General features: G+C 38.7%; 1 long non-coding RNA gene across 1 annotated transcript in view; it reads right to left on the reverse strand.

Moving 5' to 3' along the window:
- Nucleotides 1-1,364: 1,364 nt before the first annotated feature.
- Nucleotides 1,365-17,809, reverse strand: part of LOC139600470 (uncharacterized) — a 179,712-nt gene continuing 163,267 nt past the window's right edge. Inside the window, exon 5 of the long non-coding RNA XR_011682557.1 lies at nt 1,365-1,457. This is a non-coding gene — a long non-coding RNA (uncharacterized lncRNA). The remainder of the gene's footprint in view (nt 1,458-17,809) is intronic.

A 17,809-nucleotide genomic window follows, 5' to 3' on the forward strand; every position in this document is an offset into this window, starting at 1 on the left:
ACTGAACATGCAGGCCAGGCTTTGAGGGCTATACATAGCTTTTAAAGTTCAACCTGGACCTCCCAAAACAAAGTTTTCTAAACTCAAAGGCCCTCAGATCTCATCTACTGGGCTCTTTCAAATACAGGACAAAGTCTAAAATGTACTACTGTTCTCACTACAAAGAAAGAAATATTGCCAATCCTCCAGGCAATGCTTTGAAAATTTATTCCTTTGTGCCTTTATATTTAAATAGTGACATTTGTCAAAAACTTACAATGATTGTATTAAAGACCTTTCCATTAGCTTTAGGTAGCAAGATCACACTACCAGGGGTATCTTTATTCATCCCTAGGAATCCCTAGGTAAACTGTCAGAAAGGACAAAAAACTCTGAAAGTCGTGAGGCAACATGATCTACTTGTCCAGGGATAAAACAAGAGATCTTCTGATCATGAACCCAGGGCAGGCTGAGTTTACAATGTGAATCAATTTTCTGAATGCAGGGATTGAGCATAAAATGGCTTGCACTACTGTGGTCCCCTAGTAAAATATAAAACAGCAACTTCTTACTTTCTAAACCCCTCTCTCTTTCATTCCTCTACTCCAGGAAATAGTTACAGACTATTTTTTCCAAAGAGATCTAATTGCCTACTGCAGTCTCAGATCAAACAGGTATTTGCATGCTTTAATTTATGTCTACAGAGTTACTTCTGGGCACAAAATAAGAGCTAGACCAAAGCTAGCTAGCTTAACCAGTTTTTGACAGCCAAATATATACCAACCAGCCTTATTGCCTATTTTGCATTTGAAATTTAGTGTTGATTCACAATTAAAAAAAAAAACAACCAAAAAGCCCCACGAAATGGTGCAGTCACAGAAGAGCTGTGTTGTAAAACATAATTTCAAACATATCTGCCCATTCAATTCATGCTCAATATTCAAATGCCAGGCTGATTTTTCTCTCTGCCATGATAAGGGCACATGCATAAGGCAGAGGAGCTCATGAATTCACAGGCCAGCAGGTGCTCTTGGGAATTTCCCTGATAGGCACTTCTGGCACATGGGAACCACCTTGCACTACTTCACATTAACCATAGGTCAAAAACATGTACTGAGGCAGTAACCAACACTGAATTTACAATGAATTCACACCACACTAATTTGTTTTTATAGCCACAGCCACAGCTACGGGCACTAGTGCTGAGCTGGCTCCTCTCCTCCTCCTGTTATTTTAACATTCACATCCTTCTACCTGTTCTCGTCTGTCCTGTGGGGTGAAAATACATTGCACAGTTGTAGATAAATTTTGTCACATTTGCCTTTTTATGTTTTGACAGTGCAACAAAATGGAATTATCCTACATAAGAAATACCACTGCACTTACCACACAGAGGTCTGCCAGCCTCCTTTCCTCCCCTGCAAGACTATGATGAGCAGCAGTAAGAGCACACCACCCTTGCTTGATGAGGTTACTCCCTAAAGTTTAAGCCAAAAACAAATAAACAATTAGGATTGCTATACAAACTCTGTGAAGTTTATATACATCTCAGCAAGTTTGAGGATCTGTAATCCTTAAGCTGTTTTAAGCTTGTAACATTTTCCTGAACTCAAAGATTAATATCTGTTCTAAGTTTCTTCATTCAATTCCACTTTTTGGGTTATCAAAGTTCATAAGATTGCCTGTCAGTCCATCTATAAGCTACTGAAACATTTCTCTGACCCCAAATGACAGGAAGCCTGTGGTAAATTTTACCAGAACTTTTCAAGTTAATTTTTTACCTTTCCTTTATTCCTTCACTTTTCCGTACTCCCTGGTTAGTTTATACTTTGTCTTCAGTTTCTACTCTTTTTGTTTTTCCTCACAGGGTATTTTTGTTCTTTTTTTCAGAAACCTGTGCTCTGTTCCCATCTCCCACATCTATATTAATGTCTCTCTTACAGACCTGAGCTGAGCAGTCAAGATGAAGTTAAGATCTAGAGCTAATATTGTCCAAATGGATTTCAGGAAAAGAAAACATTTTTCTATCACTAACAGCAACATTGTAAAGAATACACACACAATTAGAGAACTTTTTAATAGGGAAAAATGGGTTCCTTTTGTTTTAAAGTTATTCTTACACTAGACTTTGCTCTTAAGTGGGTATTGAGATGTTAAACATAATAGAATTTCACAGAGATTTCACAAAATACTAGCTATGCTTAATCATGTGAGTATCTTTTATTTTTAAGCTGTCCAATAGCTAGTATTTTTCCTCCTTACTTAATTTTTTAGAAAAGATAAGGTGTTACCATCACTCAAAACCAGTTTGCACTTGTATGGTATTTAAGTTGCAAGTTTATGTTTTGATTTTCTGACATGCTGCCAGTGATATTTCTTCCCTGGGCTGTTGAAGTAAGATGCTGGATCTCCTAAGAGTGTCATGTGAATTAGCATTAGTTACAAAAGTGCTTCATGATCTTGACAAACCGAGGAGTTTGAGAAAGCACAGATCTAAAGCTACAAAACCAGAAGTCTGTCAAAAGGTGGCCTGCTGCATGAACAGCAAATTAAAGTGATCAATATCAGTGTCTGGATTCCAAGTACCCAAACATTCTGTATCCTATGCATCAGCAATAAACAGAAATTTAAAAGTTACAAAATTGTTAGGGTTGAAAGGGACCTCTGGAGGTCTTCTTGCCCAATCCCCTCAAATGTTGACTTCATCTGCAGATTTGGATACCAAAATATTTTAATTATGTGCTCAAATATGGAATAGTATGGATGTTGGCAGAGAAGCTTTTTAGAGTTTGTTTGGAAGTTTTACATTCTCTTAGTAATTTGGATGAAATGCCAGAGAAAATAATGATTAGAAAAGAAGACTGTTCTCTTGCAGATGCCAACTGTATTTCTTTGAGTTACAGAGGACCATCTGGTCATCTGGGTTTGACATTATGTCAGTTATGTGCTATGATATTATTAGACTGCTTAGCTTGATGAATGAGAAGGATACAGATTTAAGGTAAATCAAAACATGCCCCATATACACATATTTTTGATGTCCAACTATGCATTACTTTGGGGCTTGAAAGTCAAGGATTAATTTCACACTGAGTGAAGCCAAGACAAAACATTCTCAGTCCAACAATTTCTGAAACAACAAAGGTAGATTTAGAAGTGATCTTCAGATTTTTTATTTTCACAAAATAAAACCAAAAACAAAAGAAAAAAAAACCCCAAAACAAAACACAAAACAAAACAACCCCTCAATAAAACTTTGCTCAAACACGTTTATCTACTTCCACTGGAATTCCTCTCCGTCTCTCTTACACACATAAAGCTCTTGCAATCCCTTCTTCTCAAAACACAATTTCAACATCAGCTACCAGTGTTTTGCTCCTGGATGTAAGGAATTAGCTTTTTACAGCAAGAAGAATCATTCACTGGCACAGCCTCTCCAGGGACATGACAGAGTCCACATTGCTGGAGGTTTTCAAGACGAAAGTGGACAAGGTGCCAGATAATCTGATCTACCTTTGCCACAAAAGAAATAACACCTACATCTAATATTTAAAGTAGCCAGTGAAAGCATCTTTCCCCTAATTTGTGTTTTAGAAATCACAGAAAACAGAGGAGCAGTGTGTAAGTAGAAAGACTTGAAAATTTACTTCAAAAGAACTTTTTTACAGAGGCACAAGGGGTTTTTTTCAACAATATTTACCATGAGGCAACAGGCAAAAGAGAATTATGTATTTGAAGAATAACATGTTTTTAAGCTGCAAGAAGTAAATCACCTAGAATGTGTATACCTCCAAGGAAAATTCTACTATACAAGATAGTCACTGCAGATTACTGATGCTGTGCAATTTACAACTGTCCCTCTTCCAAAGGTAAGTGAAAAAAATATTGTTCAAGATGGTGGCAGGAAGGGATTTGAAGCTAATTTTGTACTTTATCTCCTTTTTCCTCTACTCTCCTTCTTTTCACCCAAAGTCAAATTTTCCCATAGGACAACTGGTACTTACCCAGGAAATATAGTAAAAAGCTTTTAAATGGGTATGTCATGACCATGAGCTAACTCCTAAGGAGAAGGAACAGAAAGCATCTCACAATTCGAACTAAGGCTAGCATGCTTCTAAACCAATGTCAAGGTTATGACATATGTCAGAAACCATACGTAGAGTTCTTTTGATATTGAAAGAATAGTTTGCATCAAACAAGCTGGAAACAACAGTAATTTTCTTTTTCTCATGTTACTATTTGTCTACATCATTGTTTGATTTTGATACATAAGAAGTAGAATAAGTTGAAATGAGGAGTTCTGTGTCTGGCAGGCAAGATATTTATTATTTTCTAGAAATAATTTATTCCAGGATGTCGACCCCAGTTCAATGATTCCTCCTCTGCCCCTTTCACTCTGCCCCATTTGAGAAGAGATGAACATGTGTGGAAAAAGAAGGGAAAAAAGTTGTCTTTGAACAACACAGAGAGGGTGGGGACAAAACTATCAAAGATATATAAATATGAAATAAAGGAGAAATAAAGATAATACTATTTTTAAATTACCAGTGGAAATAATAAGCAGAGGGAAACATTAAGAGGTCAGCGACTAAAAATAACTGCCATGCTAATTAATACCAGAGTTATGGTTACCAGGGCAACAACAGCTCCCCTAACTTTTCTTCTTTAAGTGTATTTATTATTTTCACTGAAAACTCCTTTCTTTTTAGTAACTTGGAAACTTTAGCATCTCTATTGGCACAAAGCACCTCTGAGCACTGCAGGATTCTTTGGGAATCCTGTATGTTCAGCACAGAGTTGTCAGACTCACAACACACAGTTTTACCTTCTCAAGGGTTTAGAATGTTAAACTGTTTTAAAAGCTAGAGCTCCATATCTTTCTTTTTAACATTCATTGCATATTTCTAGCACTTGAAAGTCCCTAAAAATTTGTTCTCTCAAGCATTGTCGTCCCATTTCAGGACCAAAAGGGCACATACCTCCATCTGTATGGTCACCCTTGAAATCCATGAGCAATGCAAAGCTTTCTCCCAGCAGAGATTAAACAAACCACACAAGTTTGTTCAGACCAAGCCTGGGAACAGAAACCAGGTCTTTTGCATGACTGCACGATGCATTACTGAAAGGTTACTGCGCTGACCTTTGGTCTTGGTCACAAAACATTACTGATAAATCATTTTGATTAATATATTTTTTTTTTGGTTTTGCTTTGGGGCTTGGCCTGCTGTTTATTTAAATGATTCTCAGGTATTCCTGTTCTTGCACTCACCAGTGCCTATTTGCACTATCTGGTGAGGAAGAGTTGTTGCATTAAATCTCAAAGGAGGTTCATAAGATAATTCTTCAGAATTATCTTAGGCTGAAAATTGAATTGAATAAACAAGAAGATAAACTTCTTGCTTATTGGATGATTTGCAAAATAACCTGCAGAAATGGAGAAAAGCACATTACAGCTGGGAACAAACATGTTGGAGGGACAGTGAGAAGCAGCAGCATATGCATAGAGTTGTCTTTCCCTAGGATTTCCCAAAAGCAGCTTGGGGAAGGCCCACTGTGGGGAGAGGAAGCTGGTGCACACTGATGAGGAATGCTTGAGTGGAATAAAGTTATGCTAATCATAAGGCTGTAAAATATGTACCACACAGCTGGAGGCAGAAATCAGAGCACTGCTCTTACTGAGCTGAGCGTGAACCAAAGAAATCTAGGTACAAGACTGAAAATTTCTTGAGAATTTCACATTGTGTGATCACACAAAGAACTAAGATTTGCTAAAACTGATAGTCTTAAGTTTTGTCATTTAATTAAATCACCCCAATACTATATTTGTGTTCTCCTGATAATTACAAAAATATTTCAGACTTTTTTTAAAGACCATTTTGTGGAAATATTGAAGGGGTTTTTTTTGGTCATTGTTTTGCAGAATCATACTAGAACCACGATTATGATCCAAATACTATCACAGCTTCATATTCAGACAAAAAATATGAACAAAAATTTTGTACAGGAGAACATATTAATTTAAAAAAAACTTTCAAAAAGGTAATACGAAAAATACTGGCAGCTTTCCTGCAGCACCAGAAATACGCACCAATCCTTCCCAAGGACTGCATACTGTAACTGCCAACCATAAACATATGACCTGATTGATAAAAGTATGATCTCAAAGCTCATACCCTGTATCTCCTTTCTCTAAATTAGCAGACATTAAGGACAGAGTCCAGATCTGAGGAAGCCAATCAAGCTTTGAAGTGTTTGCAATGCTGCCCTAGAAGCTGTTTTGATTTTTACCACCAGGCTGCTAGATAAATTCTAATCTCACCATCAATTATGAAAGATTCTTATGACAACCTTGATTTTACAAAATTAGGTTATCTTCCAGCCTGTGGACATTTTCCTGTTGCATTCTGGGTTAATCCACATGTAGAGCTCACTTCTGTCAGAATGACAAAAACCAATTGATTTTGTTTCATGGTGTATTCTTATCAATGCTCTCCGCTGCTCTTAGCCAGTCTTTGACTGATAGGGTTTTAGAGGAAAGGTCCATTAATTGATTTGTAAATAATTACAGCTAAGTCTTCACTTTTGACTAGATATCAATAAAGGCCTATTCTTTTTTCACTGTTGAATGCTTTTAAATAAGTTTCAGTGTTCAACTTTCAGCCACAAAATTCATTAAAATCATTGAATACTTTTAGAGTAGCACCCACTGGTGATAGCAGAGGCAAGAGAGTGTCAGCATTTCTCTTATACCATCTTATTGGGATGGATTAGAGGGAAGAAAAATAAATAAACAAATAACATGCCTGGGAAAAAAAAAAAGGCAAATCAATTATTTCTTAAAGTGTGATTTAATTTTCAGACCTGGTGGAATTTCATCAGCTGTACAGAGTTAAAAAAAAAATCATGTGCAGTACTTGGTACATGTGTTCCTACACATGCACAGTGTAACTGTTCATTACCTGTAGGCACACATGGGCACAGGTAGTCTGTCCTCCCATGTTTCCAGCAATTTTTGAGCCTGCTGACTAAATTCAGATGCATTTAACAAAGGACCCAGAGTCTCAAAGCCAGCAAGATCACACAGATTTTGTGAAAATAAGCAGCAGGGTATGCACAAGGGAGACCCACTTAGTGTCCCAATGGAGCAGAAGTCTGCAGAATGAACTCTGCAGCACTGAATGCTTGAAAATTACACCCATCTGGGAAAAAAATACGTAGCCAAAGAGGCTAGAAAGTACACACACACACACACACACACACACACACATTGTTTTCTAGGCCCCCAGCTGAGGAGACAAAATAGCAGTCAGAACCCATGTGTCAATCAGCATCTGTCAATCAGAAACCCAGGTTTCATTGATTTTAATAGTTCTCAGTTTAAGGTTTTTATCTTCTCCTTAGCACCTCGTGCATAACAGAAAGCCCTGCACACAAATGTGAGTTTTCAGAGGAAAGTAGAAATTCTAGTCTAAAAAGTAGTTATATTTTACCAACCCTTTCATAGGCTGTTAATATATTCAAGCTGCAACAAGACCATATTGAAGTTGACACACACACGAAGTACAAGTACCATTAATACAAGCAATTGCATCATATTTTGAGACTGCATTTCAAGTGATCAGCCCAAGGCAAGGCAAGTTATATTTAATTCTCTGTACATAATGCCAAAAAATGAGATATATAGTCATATTGGGAAACTGCCTGTTCAGCATTATAAAACAATTGACCAGAAAACCTTCTTTACTGCTTCTTTTCGGTGATAGCCACCCCCTTCATATTAACAAGCACATAAGATTTCCACCTAGTCAACAGAAGCAAAAGGTGCTCCTACAACAACTGTTCGAGTTCATTGTATAATTTTTGTTCCTAATATCTGTTCCAGTTGTCAATCCATGCTTTCTACCTGGCCAATACCTATGAGACTTTCAGTTCCCCCTGCCTTCACTGGAAGCAACCTTCCAGAAAGAGCTCAAGCTGCACAAAACCTTAACAAAAAGCTGCGTGTCAGCACATGAACATGTGTGTGTGTCAGCACACCATCAGGTCCATGTACAAAGCACAGAAATAGCATAGATTTGTGGGTTACAGCCTCTTTCCTGTGACATTTCCCATTTTATGCCCAGCCAGTGCATGCTGAGCATCCCACACAATGAGCCATTTCAGGTACATTGCTCACAGGGTAAATATATGAGTCACTCTCACAGCACATTTGCCCTAAGACTCATAAAGAGAAATTCATTGAGAAAAGAGGCCAAAATCCCCCTTGTTCTAATAGCAGAAAGCTGGAAAGCTCAAAGATTTCTAGGCTGACAGATCCAGGGGAGGCCATAGCTGGGGGCAGCAACATCACACTTCCCAAAGTGTGATTCCCAAATGTCTCCCAAGGCCATTGGGAGACCTTTGGGAATCCTAATTCAGACCATACTTGTTCAGCTACAGCGGCACCTGTGGACACTGTTCTGCTACCAAGGGGAAAATGCATAAAAGACAGCGCAAGCCAAGCCAGAGGGAGGCTGCCAGTTACAGCCTGACCATGTTGAATGATCCTTGTGCCCTTGTCCCACTTACAGGAGTCACTGGGTTGCTTCAGCAAGATTTGGCAAATGGGCAGATGTATGAGGTATCTTCATTCCACCTGAAACATAAATAATCTCACATTTGACGTCAGCCCTACACATGGGGAAGGTTTTCTGAGGAATACTTTGTCAGGGACAGCAGTACAACCTGCTACCCATGAAGCAAACAGACCTCTTATCTAATGGCTATTTTTCCTCAACTCAGTCACAGCAGGATTCTTGGGTATTGTTAAGGACATAATTGGAGACCCAAATGTAACTAAGATAAACACAGCATAAGGAAAGAAAAGCTAGTAATGTGTTTCAGTTAAAACTTCACTAACCTAAGAGTCTCTCTTTAAGCCACTCAGAAAAGCCTTTAAAATCTGATAATCACTTAATAATATTTCACACTTGCTGCTCAACTTGAAAACCTCAGCTACAGCTTTTGTAAACTGTGGTATTCTTGTTCCAGATGGCTTGCAAAATAATTTATAAACAACAAAGTTCAGCAGGTTCATACCAGCTGTTTAATTCCAGCACTTTGGCCACTCACTTCAGCATAACTGAGAGCTTTCAATCAGTTTCTTCTTCTCATGGGGCCTTCAAACAGCATCAGAGCATGTGTTCAACATGGTCTCAGAAACTAGCCAGCCAAATAGGGAGGGTCAGTCATCTCAGCATCTCTGTAACATACCCACAGCATGCCCACACTGCCTTTTTCCTTTATTTCTTTTTAATACATAAGCCTAGTTGAGAACAAGTAGGAAGACGTCCCAGAGTTTAAAAAATGCCTTTGATGAAATACATAGTTCCTACAAAACAATTCCAGTTTGCCTTAGTTCAAATGCTGAATATAATCGTCCCAGCAGGAATATAATCTGAATGCAAACATAACATCTCACAGGATCAGAATGGCTTTTTTTTACTGGTTTAACTAAATGTATGCTAAGTGCTATAAGAAAGAGAATATGTCAAAAAGGGCCTTCTCTCTACCTGACAGATTTTCACTGCTATTTCTGTTTCTTCCTCCCCACTCCTCTTTCCTTGCTGGTGTTTACTTTGGCTTTGTTTTTCTTGTGTCCCTTCACAACCTCCTTGTCCTGGATTGGCCTTTGGGGCACAGAGGAAAAAGGAAGAGGTATTGCTTCACAGTCTCTTTAAAGGTCATGCAGTCTGAACTGGACAGGGACAAATTCCAAGTCACTTTAAGCTCTTCTCATCACAGGCACATCCACACAAAGTATTCTGGAAACAGCACGACAACATTAAGGTTGCATTAAGCTCAATAAAATATACCCTGCCTGTCAACATAGCTGATTAGCCCAGGTTCAATGCCCCATGAATCACAGACATATGGTTTCCAGGAGGCTCAGGATAAACAGAGCAGTATGGAGGCATGCCCTAAGTACTAAATTCATCTGATATCTGCAAAGGGTGTCAGGGCATCAGCACATCCAATCGATCCAAGACAGCAGCCCTCAGTGTATCTCATCATTTCAGCTAGTGAGGGAAAGGCAACTTGTCTCCTGAGGAGCCTAGTCCTAGCTTGGTAAGCTTTTTACAAATTAGGGCTGATGTGAGCTTGTTTGCTGGCCACTGCTGATAAGATGCAGCATGCTGTGGTCTGTGGACATGTTTTCTTGCTTTCGCTTACACCAGCATGCTGAGCCTGAAGGGATGACTGGCAAGAATAAGGTGCTTGTGGTGGAGGAGACCACCTCTAGGTAAGTATGCAACTGAGAAAAGTGTTCCTTAAAAAAAACATTCAGCAGCCCACAACTCCTGGAGCAACAAACAAAGCCAGTCTGACGCCGAGGTTTGTGTACCATCTCAGTAACCAACAGCCAGTTAATGCTGGATTCTTCTCCAAGGCATTCTCCTCCTCCCACAAATCCTGTGGTTTCCACAGCATACACAAATTTGTCAAACAGAAAATAGCACTGTTTTGCTTTATGCTAATGTTTAAACATGATTTGTATTGAGCTATTGTACAAACATTGGTTAAGAACTAATTGGGGTTTTTTAATGGGTTTATGTCCTGCTCACAATTGCCAGGAACTATCAGTGTGTTGAGGAGAAAAAAAGATTCCTTTAGCTTTGACACACAGCAGAGGTTTTTAAATAAAGCAGACAACTGAAACAATCACAAGATCTCCAATATGTCAAAGAGATTATCAGTGTAAGAAGGGTCTGCTGGCTGTCTCAGTAGTGCCCAGCAACCTTAAAAAAACCCCACAGGCAATAAATTCCACCAGCAGGAGTAATTTCAGCAGCACACTGCAATAAAACAGTGTTGCAGAAGCTGGAGGGCAACACAAGCAGGTAGCAAGCCCACAGAGGAATCCCAAACTGCAAAAGCAACCCTTCCAGCTTGTGGAAAGAGCCCAGAGGTCCCCATGACACCTGCTGTTTCTGTGTTGCTCTTGTTGTGCTCTCAAGGAAAGGTTGCTCCACTGGGGCTTTCCCACACCACATCAATAGCCAGCTGCAGGTTCGGACAATGGGAGCAATTTGAAGCTGGACAAATTGAAAAAGCCAAAAGCTTCTCTGGCAGAAAGTCAAAGTTTGAAGAGCTGTATTTAACAGCCTTAGAATCTGGGGGGTAATTAATAAGTAATTTAATAATAAAAAGGAAAGAGAAGGAGGGGAAGAAGGAAAGATTCTGCAAACAAGGATAACTCTCTGGAGCTCACTGAGCCCTGGAAAGGTTTCCTAATATGACAGTGAGGGCAACAGAATACAGTAAGGCATTGTCAGACAGACAGTTGCCAGGCATTCTGGGATTTGAATCCTACTGCTTCCTGATGGACATAGCATTAAATTCCCTTTTTCAAGTGCAAGCTGTATTTTAACCCTTTGCCCAGGGAGTTATAATTCCTTTCTATTAAAAATGTAAGTAAACCACAAAGTGCAGAATTGTCTAGGCATACACAAAACAGAAAGCTGTGTAGGTTTAAAAAAACATAGAAGTCCATCTCGTAAGGGGTTAATTACAAGGAATCTGGTTGCTGATTAGCATCTTGTGTAGTAAGATCAAAACCAACAATTCTGGTACCTGGTTATCTAGACAGTAATAAGAGTTAAATCTGCATTCATGGAACAGTAAAGTCAGAATTTTTAAGCACAATTGCCTCTTGCCTCTGTTGTAGGCCTGGACTTATGCTTGAACATGATCCCAAAGCAGCAGATTTTCAGACTGACATCTAAAATTACACAGAATAAAATTTTATTATCATAAGGGGGTTTTCACCCCCTTTTGCTCAAACTAGGGCAGGCTGAATTTAACTTTTTGCACAGTACTAAATATGAAGAGATGGGATTAGGGGAGGGAGGGAGGCAGGAAGGCAAGCAGGAAGGAAGGAAGGAAGGAAGGAAGGAAGGAAGGAAGGAAGGAAGGAAGGAAGGAAGGAAGGAAGGTTGGTTACAAGATAACCACCTCCCCAGTCCTGCTCTGTTGTCTTCTCCTCACTCCTCTGGGAGATGTCAGACTCCACAGCAGTCCTTGTCCTCAGTTTGCAGAGTTATCAAATGTAACACTAAGTTTTGGCACCAGTGGTAGTGGAAGAAGTAGGTTGGACTAAGCTCTAGCTGACCACTCAAGCACTCCATGGATGCACTTTCTCACATGCCATGTGCTAAAACACTGCTTAGGTAAAGATAAGGCAGCAGAGCAGGGTCACTGTGCCTCACACACGGTGTTAGGCTGAAGGCAGACAGCTTGCAGCCACAGAAATAGCTCGGGTGGCCAGTAAATCAATATTTGTGTGTTATTGTTCTCACATACATCCCATTTGCTGATCCAACACTTGTTCCCGCAGAAACAGGATCAGAGTGGCTGCCAGCAGCCAGCAGGCAGCCAGAGCCAGTTCCCCCTGGAGCCTGCCACAGGTGTGCTGCCTCCAACCAGCAGGCAAAGATCCACGACTCCTTTTAATTAAGGAATAACCCCTTTACATTACAAAAGGACTTGTAGAAGGGGGCACAGCTTCCTCCAGCATTTCTGCTCCTTGGCAAAATATCACAGCTCTCTCTCTCTCCAGTGCACAGCAGCTGCTTTGCATGACTCCTTGTCCTATTTCTAAGCAAATCAGAACAAGAAGCACCATCTTCCTATGTGACTGGCAAAGAGGTTCCTTTCTCTTACAATACAAGCAAACAGAAACTAAGAGGAAACCAAGGACGTTTTCTGATAGTGTGCATTCAGTCATGCTCTACATCTCAGTCTAGCAGAAGCAGTCATTATTTTGGGACAGCAGCAACTCAGCAGCTGTGAAGACATCAGAGATGGGCTGCACCCAAGGGTCCTGAGAGAAGAGGTTGCTGTTCTAATGGTGTGCTCTCTCTTGTCTTGGAAAATCATAGAGACCAGCAGAGATGTCCCACACCTGGAGCAAGGCAAGCATTGCACCCATCTCCAGAAAAAGCTTAAGGATAATATAGTGAGTTGTCAAGGAATGAGTGTAAGGGATGGCTGGCCTGCCTTGAGTACAGCTTTTAATCATACAAATAGCCCCACCAGGCCCCATTGTATTCTTGCATAAGGGGAAGTTGTGGATGCTATTACATTACCAAAAAAAAAAAAAATAGAGAAACATGTAATTCTGCCTCTACATTCTCAACTATATATTTGTAACTATTGTGCAAAATAAAAAATCTTCATGTGCTTAAAATCTGCACAAGATAAAACAAACAGTCGCCCCAAGTAATCCATCTGCAATCCAGCCCATTAGAAAAGCTCATGTCAGGAATATCACACTAGACAGAAAAATCTTCTAGAAAATATATGCATGGATGACCAACTTCTAGAAGTTTTTGTCAGCTCTACAGACAATTACTCCAATAGGCCCAACACACCAGCCTTCTTTTTTTTCTCTTATCTCAGCCAGCAAATTAATGTTATTAAGTACACAATCTTTCTTCTGTGGGCTACACAAACAAAATACACACAGTTAATTAATGCTGCAGTCATTTCTTTGATCTTCCAATGAAAACAAAATTTAAAAGTCATACTACTTCAGCCTAGAAGCTTAGAGTTAAAAAGCTTAGGAACTCATCCGGGACTTTGAATCCAAGAATCATTTGGCTGATGTCATTAAAAGAGCTGAATTAGACTTGTAATTATTCCCTTATGAGTTCTGCCGTCTATCTGAGAAAGAAGGGTATTCACTTCTGTCCTCAAAATTGATTTACTTTAGTGAAAAAAACAGAAGGGTTGGGGAGAGCAAGAACTTGGTTTTACTATGCATGTGATAGAATACAAGAAAATAAGTGTCAATAGTGAACAAGATCCCTGTCAGTCAATAGGATCCATACCTTCTGTTTACATGGCATGGCAGTTTCCCTGAGATCCCCAGCATAAATCCTATCTCCACAGTTCCAGCTGGCTGTCCACTGCTTAGTGCAGTAGCACTTCATTAACATGCAAATGCTTGACAGTTATTGGGCTTAAGTACATCTGCATATTTATAAACAACCATTCCAAACCACATCCCCATTTAAGGAAACTGCTTAATGACACTGAACCTAAAGTCTCTCTCATATCTATTAAACAATAAGCTGCAGCCAGTACCATATTTGTATGGTACTTTTTAAAATACTTCTCACATAGCTAGGTCAAAAAATGTGTCAGTCAGTTTGTTCTTTTGTGGCAATGAAACTTTTATCTCTATTAAACCCCATTTTTCTATTGAAAAGGCAAAAATAACTCAAAAAAAGGTTATGCTTTAGAAATCAATATAAGGTAAATTTATGGCAATAAAACACAAACATCCAGTAAACCATATTTAATGTTTTATCCATAATCTATAAAATACTCAATCAAAATAGACAATCTCTGTATTTTCAAATGTTTGAGAAGCATCAGACAACCAATGCACAGAATTGAAAGTTGCCTCAAAAATCTACAGACTTAATTTCTTTGCTCACAACAATAATTCTGCACATCTAAGGATGACTTCTATGTGTACCCCAATGTCACATCATTGAAGGCACATACCAAACCCAGCAAAGACACCCCTACTTCTAGCAGCACGTTCTATCCAAAGCATCTGGAATTTTAATTTATGAAGTCCCATAAATTTGACCATGAGCTCAGATTTCTCAAAAATTTTCATGAAAATTACATTTTGAGATAAAAATATTTTTAAAAAAACCCCAAAATTGAATTTATTTTTAAGTGGACAAAAACATGCCAAAACCAGCATGACCCAAACCAGCTACAAGCATCAGAGACACCTACATGGACAGTTTCTGCACATGAACTGTAAAACTTGAGGCTGCTGTTACAGACAAGAGGTAAGCATGAGCTGTACTGCTATGTGTAAAGAAAGTACAGGTCTGAAAGCCAAATACCTTCTCTGTAGAGACCTAATCTGGACAATCCCTGCTATTGGGATTACATAAAAAGCTCCATTGCATCTCCTGCTTCTGGCCCAATATTTAAAGAAACATTTTTAAGGGTAACAGTGATGAAAAGAAACTGAAATATCTGAAATGCTAGCACAATAATCTGAAGTGTTACATAAACACCACAGTAAAATACATAAGCATTGCAAGCTTCATTTTGCTCATATTTGGATGTATCTATTTCACTGCATCAAGTATGATCTCAGCTCTCTCTGGAATTCTCTAAGAAACGTCCAACAAATGAGAAGTGAAGTCCTGGAGAGGAGAAGATATGTCATAATAACTACTATTTCACAAAAAATTAATTTTCTTGGACAAAAATACAAAAATCTGGGAAACTGAACCTAAGAATTCATGGTGAGGTTCTGGAGGTTGGTTTTTTTTGGGTATTTTAGGTTAAGAAAATGTGCAATATGCCCAAATGAACAAAATATGAAAAAAATCTAAACAGCACTAATTAATAAGTAGGTATTTTTCATACACAGGAGCTAAATTTGCCTGCATATTTCCCATTCTATGTATAGGAAATGCTGCAGACCAAGAGTAACTACAGCAACACACATGCACATATTTTCATCTACACGTGGGATGTTGAAAGTCAATTACAGGATAATTCCACATACAATTCACATTATATACTATGATCATTCTCAAAATAAAAAAGTGAAGATAAAACATTTTCATGAGAAGATACTTATATTGGCTTTGTGTATATAACACAAAATTTGTGCTGTCTCTACACTTTGATTCATTTTTCATACCTTACAATTAAGAATAGGAATGCACCCAACAAAGGACTTCCTTTGTTCCCATTGCCTAAAATTTGGCCCCATTACAGCACATGAAGATTGAAGGTAGCATTTTAAAAACTCCCAGCGCATTTTAGCTTTCAAGGCTCTTGTTCAGAGCCATGCTCAGAAACATTGTTTCACTGGAAGTCAGTGAAGCAGCATTCAGTGTCCAAACCTTTTATAAAATATTTGCCTTAGAAATCTTCAATCCATTTGTAATTTCTGAAAGTTTTACCACCAGCCTAGAACTTTTCCCTCAGGTATATCTTCTTATAAAGACAACCAAAAGGGCAGTTTTTTTATTGAACGAATACTTCACAAAGAAAATACTAGAATGCATGGTGGGATGGTTTGTTTTATGAGCAACTGGTTTGGGGTTTTTTGAAGATAAAGTTTGATGTTGTGGTTTAAGCTGGCCTGTGTACCACTTGGGCATCCATTTTCGTTCTTATACCAGTGATGGCACAGCTGATGAAATAAAGACCTTATTGGAGGTAATATACTAATGGAATCTCATCATCAGGGAAATTTAATTTTGTGGCAGCTTACTTTTAAGACAGAGAGCTGGTTCTTACACAGCCCTTTGGTGATGCTTACCTTAGCTTTTTACCTCAGCCTCCAAATGAGAGAATGCTGCCTACATGAGATTTAATATCAATGTGACAAGTCACAACTTCACGTAAATGATAAACATAGTTACCAAAATAATATCAGCAAAATGCTGTGGGCAATGCAACATCACATCACTGAGATTCTCACAGAATTTCTTCTCCTGTACTTCAGTGTGTGCTTACAACTGAGCTCTTTCTGCAAAAGTAAAAGAAAATAATGGATCAAAGAGACTGCAAAAAGACATCAGTGTCTTGCACTTGGGACAGACCATGACCTCTGAGCTATGTAATATGTGCCCAGTATGGGGCAAAAAATAAGGACACTGAGTAGACTTTTTGGAGAACGCTATGGTTAAAACAACTTTTTATCAGGAATGCCAGGTGGAGAGGTGCTTGGGAGCAGTCCCTTCTAACTGAGACTGAGCTATGTCTGCTCCTTTCAAGCTTCATCACTTTGTTTAAGGTCAATACCAAGGATTTGGAAGATAGATAAAATCCAAGAAAGCAAAATATCAGCTCCGAAGAAGTACTCCTTACTTTCTTCCTTTGATATGAAGTGTTAACCAGAATTTAGACTCTTTGAAAAGACCCTGAAAAATAATATTACCCTTTTAGACAAAGCTAGCTTTGAAGAATACTGAGTAAAGAATCTCTTTTTAAAAATGAGCATGCACACTGCCTTGGATTATATTCTAGTTTATTTCTATTACTGAACATCATAAAAAAAAAAGTGTGATTATATAAGGCACAGACAGGAATCTGAGCTACAGAATGCAGGTCAGACACAAGGCATATCTGACCAGCGTACTCTTACCAGCATAGCACAGCTGATTATTTCCCACTATGTGCAGAATACTTTGAATATGCAAACAATTTGAAGAAAATCAAAGTTTAGTACACTTCTTAGTCTTCTACAAAACTAAAACTTTTAGCTAAACAGCACCCTCAATTACCAAGTGGGTTAGATATTTTTACTTTTAAAGATCTATTTTCCAGCAAATTAAATTGTTTGGCCTGAGGTTTTGCTTTTCTATAAACATAAACTTCAGTTTTCACAAACAAACAAATTGAAGAATACACACTGCAAAATCCTGGAGGCCTTTACTTTGGGAAGCCTTAGAAGACACTTGCTTTGGATCAGGAACTGGCAACATGCCTGTCAGTTATGAACATGCCTGCTTTTTCTTCCTATTGTTTTTTAACTCAGGATCTTCTCAGATCTCTCTACCTGGTAGAAAATTTAAATCTGTGCACGGACACTTCATTAAAATAACCTAAATTTCAATACATAAATTCTCTAAGTTTGTCCTGAAAGGACTTTCCTTGCAATTGCAACTAAAAAGCTGGTGTTAGGCTGTAGAGGACCACTCTGCTCCTCAGCTGGTGAAGTACCACAGAGAATTGCAGGAAAGAATTAATTATTTTGCCCTCATACCAGGGCTGGAACAGCATACAGTTAGTGCAA

Source organism: Agelaius tricolor, unplaced genomic scaffold, assembly GCF_023055355.1.
Source record: "Agelaius tricolor isolate 1412-34295 unplaced genomic scaffold, bAgeTri1.0.p SCAF_2, whole genome shotgun sequence".
NCBI classification, from domain to species: Eukaryota; Metazoa; Chordata; class Aves; order Passeriformes; family Icteridae; genus Agelaius; species Agelaius tricolor.